The 6,791-nt window shown below is 51.6% G+C and overlaps 1 protein-coding gene across 3 annotated transcripts in view; it reads right to left on the minus strand.

Annotated features, from left to right (window-relative positions):
• LOC140410810 (amine sulfotransferase-like) overlaps positions 1-1,164 on the minus strand; it is a 53,981-nt gene extending 52,817 nt beyond the window's left edge. For 2 of the 3 annotated variants that reach the window (XM_072499441.1, XM_072499438.1), the window contains exon 1: positions 1,100-1,164. The gene's annotated coding sequence lies outside the window, so the exon portion shown is untranslated. Of the gene's footprint in view, positions 1-1,043; positions 1,063-1,099 lie in introns of those variants that run through there. The other variant, XM_072499440.1, reaches the window with a different exon arrangement.
• Between the last annotated feature and the right edge of the window lie 5,627 nt (positions 1,165-6,791).

Raw genomic sequence — 6,791 nt, forward strand, 5'->3', positions numbered from 1 at the left:
AGCCTCTGATCTTTGGTTAAGCGTTCTCCAAGGTGGCCTTCAGGAAGCTAGACAACGCAAAATCGCCGAGCAGAAACTGATAGCCAAGTTTCGCACACATGAGTACGGCCTCAACTGGGACCTTGGATTCATGTCGCATTACATTCACCCCCCCACTGGCCTGGGTTGAGACAATTCACACTTCTTTAACCTGGGGTTATCCCTCTCTCCAGTCGCTCCATCTGGACCTGTAAATACTTAATTACCTGCAAAGACTCCCATTCAAAGTATCATCTTGCATTACTTTTGTCTATATATGTGTTTCTGGAACCCACCTCTTCATTCGCCCGAGGAAGGAGCTGCACTCCAAAAGCTAGTGATTCGAAACAAGCCTGTGGACTTTTGACCTGGTGTTGCATTACTAGAAAGGAATGAATGGTTCGCAGCTAATTGGTCGGAGGGGTTGAAATACAGGTGACAACTGTTCTCCTTCCAGGAATGGGCATGAGGAATATCCAGGCAATGTTAGTTGTAATGATTTTCAATGCTCCTGTCTGGACTGCTCAGCTTCCAGACAAGGGCCTCTTGCCATTCAGAGTATCCCTATGTGAGGAGGTGTTGGGGGGGGGGGGGGGGGGGGTGCCCACAAGACTTCATGCCGCCCACTCAAAATAATGGCCTGAAAGTGGGATTCTATCTTATTCCACAAGGATTCCCATGGCAACCCGATAGTGGGATTCTCTCATATTCATCACCTTATATAAACTTACATGGCAAGGGATATGGTGTGTGTTCCGAGGGGGAATGCAAATCTGTTTCATTCCTACGAGCAAATAACTTTCCACATACGCCAGTGTGATTCTGTTCAAACTTTTCCTCTTAACAAGATTCTTTCCTGTTTCATCTGAAACTTTCTCTGCTATCGGAACTGGAATTTGTGACAATTGAGTAAACATCAACTGACTGAAATCATATATACATAGTTTATGTTTGAAACAAAAGTAAACTTGACCTACTAAAATCCCAAGAGCACGCAACTTCTTTCAAAGTACAGCAATTACAACCTTTACGAAGATGCCAAACAGCATGCAAGAACTAATTTGGTCTGTGATTTCCTTACCTCGGGACAAGTGCTTGCTTCCAAACTGGACTGTGCACATACCACATTCAGGAACTAGTCAGGGAAGTGATCATTATATATTCAAATGATCAGCTCTTCACTACCAATCAGCAGCCAGTGTAGCATAAATGGTCAAAGGTCAAATGGACTGACTATTTCTTCAGATGAAAACAATTTCACAAAAATCAAAATGTTCCAGTGAATAAAAATCAGATGTGGATCCTGACCAAAGTCGATAAATCAGGAGAGATTTTATTTACTTTGGTGGGTTGGGATTTTTGTTTTTAAATTTGTTCTTGGAATGTGGGCATCTCTGGCTGAACCAGCATTTGTTACCCATCTCCAATTGCCGTTGAACTAAATGGCTTGCCAGGCCACTTCACTGGGGGGGGGGGGGGCAGTGGACGGTCAACAACACATCGCTGGGTGGGTCTGGAGTCACACATAGGCCAGACTGGGTTAGGACTGCAGAATTCCCTGAAGGATATCAGTGAACCAGATGGGTTTTTAATGACAATCGGCAATGGTTTCATATTCATCTGGGATGGCCCTGACAGTTAAGATACATGTGGTGGTATGTATTAGGGGTAGTACGGTACCTGTGAAGCAGAGAGCCTATTGGCTGACAGGTCCTGGTTGGATCTGCCGCCCACATACTCCGCCTTCAGGGCGGAGCCTAAGAGCTCGAGTTCTCCCAGCAGCCGCATTCTGTAACTGAGCTGCTGGGGAACAAGTCTTGCTTAATAAAGCCTCGATTGATTTAATCTCTTCTCGACTGGAGTGAGTAATTGTTGCGCTACAATACATCAACATGAACAGGCCCCACCATCCCCCGATACAAACTCCCTAACATACCCCGCCTTCCTAACCCTCTCCCTCCCCTGCAACACAAGAAAATCAATGAACAGTTTCCCTCTCAAGGTGAACCTCTCTTCCAACACCAAATATCGTCACCTTGGATTCAGGGCCACTCCTACATCCAGAATCTCTGACATCACTCCAACTCGATCCCCCTCTACCTCAGTCAGGCCCAGAACACCTGGGAGTGGTTCGCAGGCATTTCTGCACACCTTCCACAGCCATCCTCCATCTCTACAAAAAAACGACTCCCTCAGAACCGCCATGTAAACCAACTTAACCTTGCACATGATGAGAGGATGCATTCACCCTCCGCAGGGCCTCTTTCCAGGTCCTGCCTGCACCCCACCCCCCCCCCCCCTTATGTTTGATCTCATCTTCTCCACTCGCTGTAGACATTAGACACTCCCACTCTGACAACACCATCCGGAGCAGCAACTCCCCAATCGCCTCTCGCATTAATCAGGAACACCTTGCTCTTTCCCATGATTACGTTATACCTGGAAAGCCAGCCAAATTCCCTCAAGATCTCCAATATCATTTCAAAGCTACCCATCGGATCAGAGATATATATAACAAAAGATTGCCTGCATACAAGACTGCACTGCACCCACCTCCCACTTGATCCTTTCCAACCCTTCAATGCCCCAAATGCCATTGCCAGAAAAGCATAAAGAGCAACGGGGAGTGTGGGCACCCCTGCCTCATCCTCCGAACTCGTGTTCGTCCGGACACTTGCCATCGGCAATCCACAAAACCCTGGCCAAACAAACTCCGTACCATATGCCCACTCCACCTAATCGAAGCCTTCTCTGCATCCATTGTCACCATCACTTCCACCTCCTGAGGGCATCATAATATTAAGCAGCCTACTCACATCGCCAACTACCACCTCTTCACACATCCTGTATGGTCCTCCCCCATCAGCCCGGGCATGCTATCCTCTGTGACACCAACACCTTCACATCACCATTAAGCAACAATATCAGGCGGTACAACCCACACTGCTCCAGATCCTCATCTTTCTTCAAAAATCAGCAAGCTGGACACCTGTGACAATGTGGGAGTGGAAGAGGGGGGGGGGAAAAAGAGCTCTCCCCCTCGCCTTATTGTAGATCCTCACCACCAGGGACCCCAACTCCGCACTGAACTTCTTGCAAAACTCCACTGGGAACCGGTCTGGCCCCAGTGTCTTCCCTGCTTGCAACGCCATCTGTCACCTCTCTCAGCCTAACCCCTCCCCCCCCACCCTCCCTCAGTTGACAGCTCCAACCTGTACTCCAAACCAAAGGCCTAAAATACCCCATTTACCTCCTCTGGAGCCAACACCACCTTGCCCCTGATCCCTCACCCCACCAGCTTCCTCAACTGGTGGGCCCCATCCTACTCCTTCACCCTGTACACAGCTCCTCCACAATTGTCCCACCGCTTCCCTATAGACACTAACCCAAGCACATCTGGAGCTTCTGTCTCCTTCAATGGCCTGCTCCTCTGGTGTCTCTCCTTCAACAGTCCCCTCCTCCGGTGCCACCGAGTACTTAATCTCATCTACTAGCCTAGCTTTCCTCCTGTTCTACCCTCCCCCTATAAAAATAAATTCACCCCTAACACGTGCCTCCCAGAGCGTGGAGCTAGCGAACCCAGTGTCATTCCATTCCACATAGCTTCAGATGGCGGCCCTCGCCCTCCTCGCACACCATCAGCCCTCACCATCGCACACGGACTCCTCCACCAGCAACACTGTTGAGCCTCCCCGTGCCACCCTCAAATCCACCCAGTGCAGTGCGCAGCCAGAAATTACGATCGGCGAACACTCCCATCTGCATTGATTTATCCATCAAAACAAAACGTGCCGGGGACATACCCAGTGCACGTGAAAAATACAAGAACTCCTTCACCCTCGGCCTCCCACACCTCCACGCGTCCGCCTCTCCACAATACGATCCATAGCTCCCTAGCCACTGTCGACACCCAAGGAATTGACTGGTCCACACTGTTCCAGAACGGTGTTAGAAATCGCCCCCATTACTAGCGGATGTGTGTCAGGTCTGGGATCCTCCCCAAAACCCACCTCAAAGACTATGCGGTTGACTAACTGCCCCCCCCCCCCCCACTGAAATGGCCTCAGTTCAAGGACATTTTGGGATGGGCAATAACTGCTGGCCTCAAAATCGCGGGTGCGGCGATGACCAGCTGAGTCGCACGTTTCGGCAGCTCCCTGTGAAACGGACTTTTGGGCTCTTGATAGGAGCCCCAACGGCAATTTTGACGGCTAAAAACACTGTGCGGTAAACCAGAAGGGAATCCCCCCTGGATACGGATGGAAAAAGGAGAGGGAAGTGGCCAGATTGCAGTGGATCCTTTAGAACAGCGGCAAGGAAGGCAAGCAAAAACCAAGATGGCGTCGGAAGGTGGCAGTTTAACATGGGGCCCTGAACAACAAGAGTTCTTGAAATGCTGTGTGGAAGAGATCAAAAAGGAAATGAAGAAAGAGCTGTTGGCCCCGATACTACAGGCGATCGAAGGGCTAAAGGAGGAACAAAAGACCCAGGAGCGGGAGCTTCGGGTCGTGAAGGCAAAGGCAGCCGAGAATGAGGACGACATACAGGGCCTGGTGGTGAAGACGGAGACGCATGAGGCACATCAGAAACGATGTGTGGAAAGGTTGGAGGCACTGGAAAACAACGCGAGGAACAACCTGAGGATTCTTGGTCTTCCTGAAGGTGTGGAGGGAGCGGACGTCGGGGCATATGTGAGCACGATGCTGCACTCGTTAATGGGAGCGGAGGCCCCGGCGGGTCCGTTGGAGGTGGAGGGAGCATACCGAGTGAAGGCGCGAGGACAGAGAGCAGGAGAAATTCCCAGAGCCATAGTGGCGAGATTCCTCCGTTTTAAGGATAGAGAAATGGTCCTTAGATGGGTGAAGAAAACCTGGAGCAGTAAATGGGAGAACGCGGTGATCCGCGTTTATCAAGACTGGAGTGCAGAGATGGCGAGAAGGAGGGCGAGCTTTAATCGGGCCAAGGCGGTGCTTCATAAAAAGATGATAAAATTTGGAATGCTGCAACCGGCAAGACTGTGGGTCACATATCGAGAGAGGCACCACTACTTTGAGACGGCGGATGAAGCGTGGACTTTTATTGTGGAAGAAAAACTGGAATGAGCGGGTTATTAAAAAGAACGTTCGAACAAAGTGGTGGGGCGAATGTGGGGGGCAAAGAGGGGTTTTATGTACTAATCCTGTGATGTGGTAACTTCTCTCTCCCACAGGTGGTGATGGGGGGGGGGGGGGGGGGGGGGAGAGGAGGGGAGGTGGAGGAGATGGGGCGTTGGCCATTGGGGGCGGGGCCAAGGGAGAAGCGCGGGCTTGGTTCCCGCGCTATGATAATCATGGCGGGAATAGAGAAGCAGGAAGGAGGGGGCGTCGCACGGTGCGAGCCGAGGTCACGGGGGGGAAGCCGAGGTCAGCCAGAGTTTGCTGACTTCTGGGAGCAACATGGGGGGGGAATAATTACGCTAGCGGGGGATCTAGCAGGGGGGGGGGGTGGGAGGGGGTAATTACTGGGTTGCTGCTGCTGGGGAGAGGGGGGAGCTGGTATGGGAGAGGATGGGCGGGGGGGCACCGCCTGGGGGAGATACAGCTGCGTGGGAACCGGGTGAGGAGCTGGAAAAAGGTGATGGCTAATCGACAAGGGGGGTAGGAAGCCCCCCAACTCGGCTGATCACGTGGAACGTGAGAGGGCTGAACGGGCCGATAAAGAGGGCACGGGTACTCGCACACCTTAAGAAACTTAAGGCAGATGTGGTTATGTTACAGGAAACGCACCTGAAACTGATAGACCAGGTTAGGCTACGCAAAGGATGGGTGGGGCAGGTGTTCCATTCGGGGCTAGATGCGAAAAACAGGGGGGTGGCTATATTTCATAGATTTCATAGAATTTACAGTGCAGAAGGAGGCCATTCGGCCCATCGAGTCTGCACCGGCTCTTGGAAAGAGCACCCTACCCAAGCACACACCACCCTATCCCCATAACCCAGTAACCCCACTCAACCAACACTAAGGGCAATTTTGGACACTAAGGGCAATTTAGCATGGCCAATCCACCTAACCTGCACATCTTTGGACTGTGGGAGGAAACCGGAGCACCCGGAGGAAACCCACGCACACACGGGGAGAACGTGCAGACTCCGCACAGACAGTGACCCAGCCGGGAATCGAACCTGGGACCCTGGAGCTGTGAAGCAATTGCGCTAACCGCTATGCTACCGTGCTGCCCCAAATTAGTGGGGAAGCGGGTAATGTTCGAGGCAAAGACTAAAGTGGCGGATAACGGGGGCAGATACGTGATGGTGAGTGGCAAACTACAGGGGGAGACGGTGGTTTTGGTAAACGTATATGCCCCGAACTGGGATGATGCCAATTTTATGAGGCGGCTGCTAGGACGCATTCCGGACCTAGAGATGGGAAAGCTGATAATGGGGGGAGATTTTAATACGGTGTTGGAACTAGGGCTGGATAGGTCGAAGTCCAGGACTGGAAGGAGGCCGGCAGCAGCCAAGGTACTTAAAGATTTTATGGAGCAGATGGGAGGTGTAGACCCGTGGAGATTTAGCAGACCTAGGAGTAAGGAGTTCTCGTTTTTCTCCTATGTCCATAAAGTCTACTCGCGAATAGACTTTTGTGCTGGGTAGGGCGTTGATCCCGAAGGTGAGGGGAACAGAGTATACGGCTATAGCCATTTCGGATCACGCTCCACACTGGGTGGACTTGGAGATAGGGGAGGAAACAGGAGGGCACCCACCCTGGAGAATGGACATGGGACTAATGGCAGAT

This window comes from Scyliorhinus torazame, chromosome 4, assembly GCF_047496885.1.
Source record: "Scyliorhinus torazame isolate Kashiwa2021f chromosome 4, sScyTor2.1, whole genome shotgun sequence".
Lineage (NCBI taxonomy): Eukaryota > Metazoa > Chordata > Chondrichthyes > Carcharhiniformes > Scyliorhinidae > Scyliorhinus > Scyliorhinus torazame.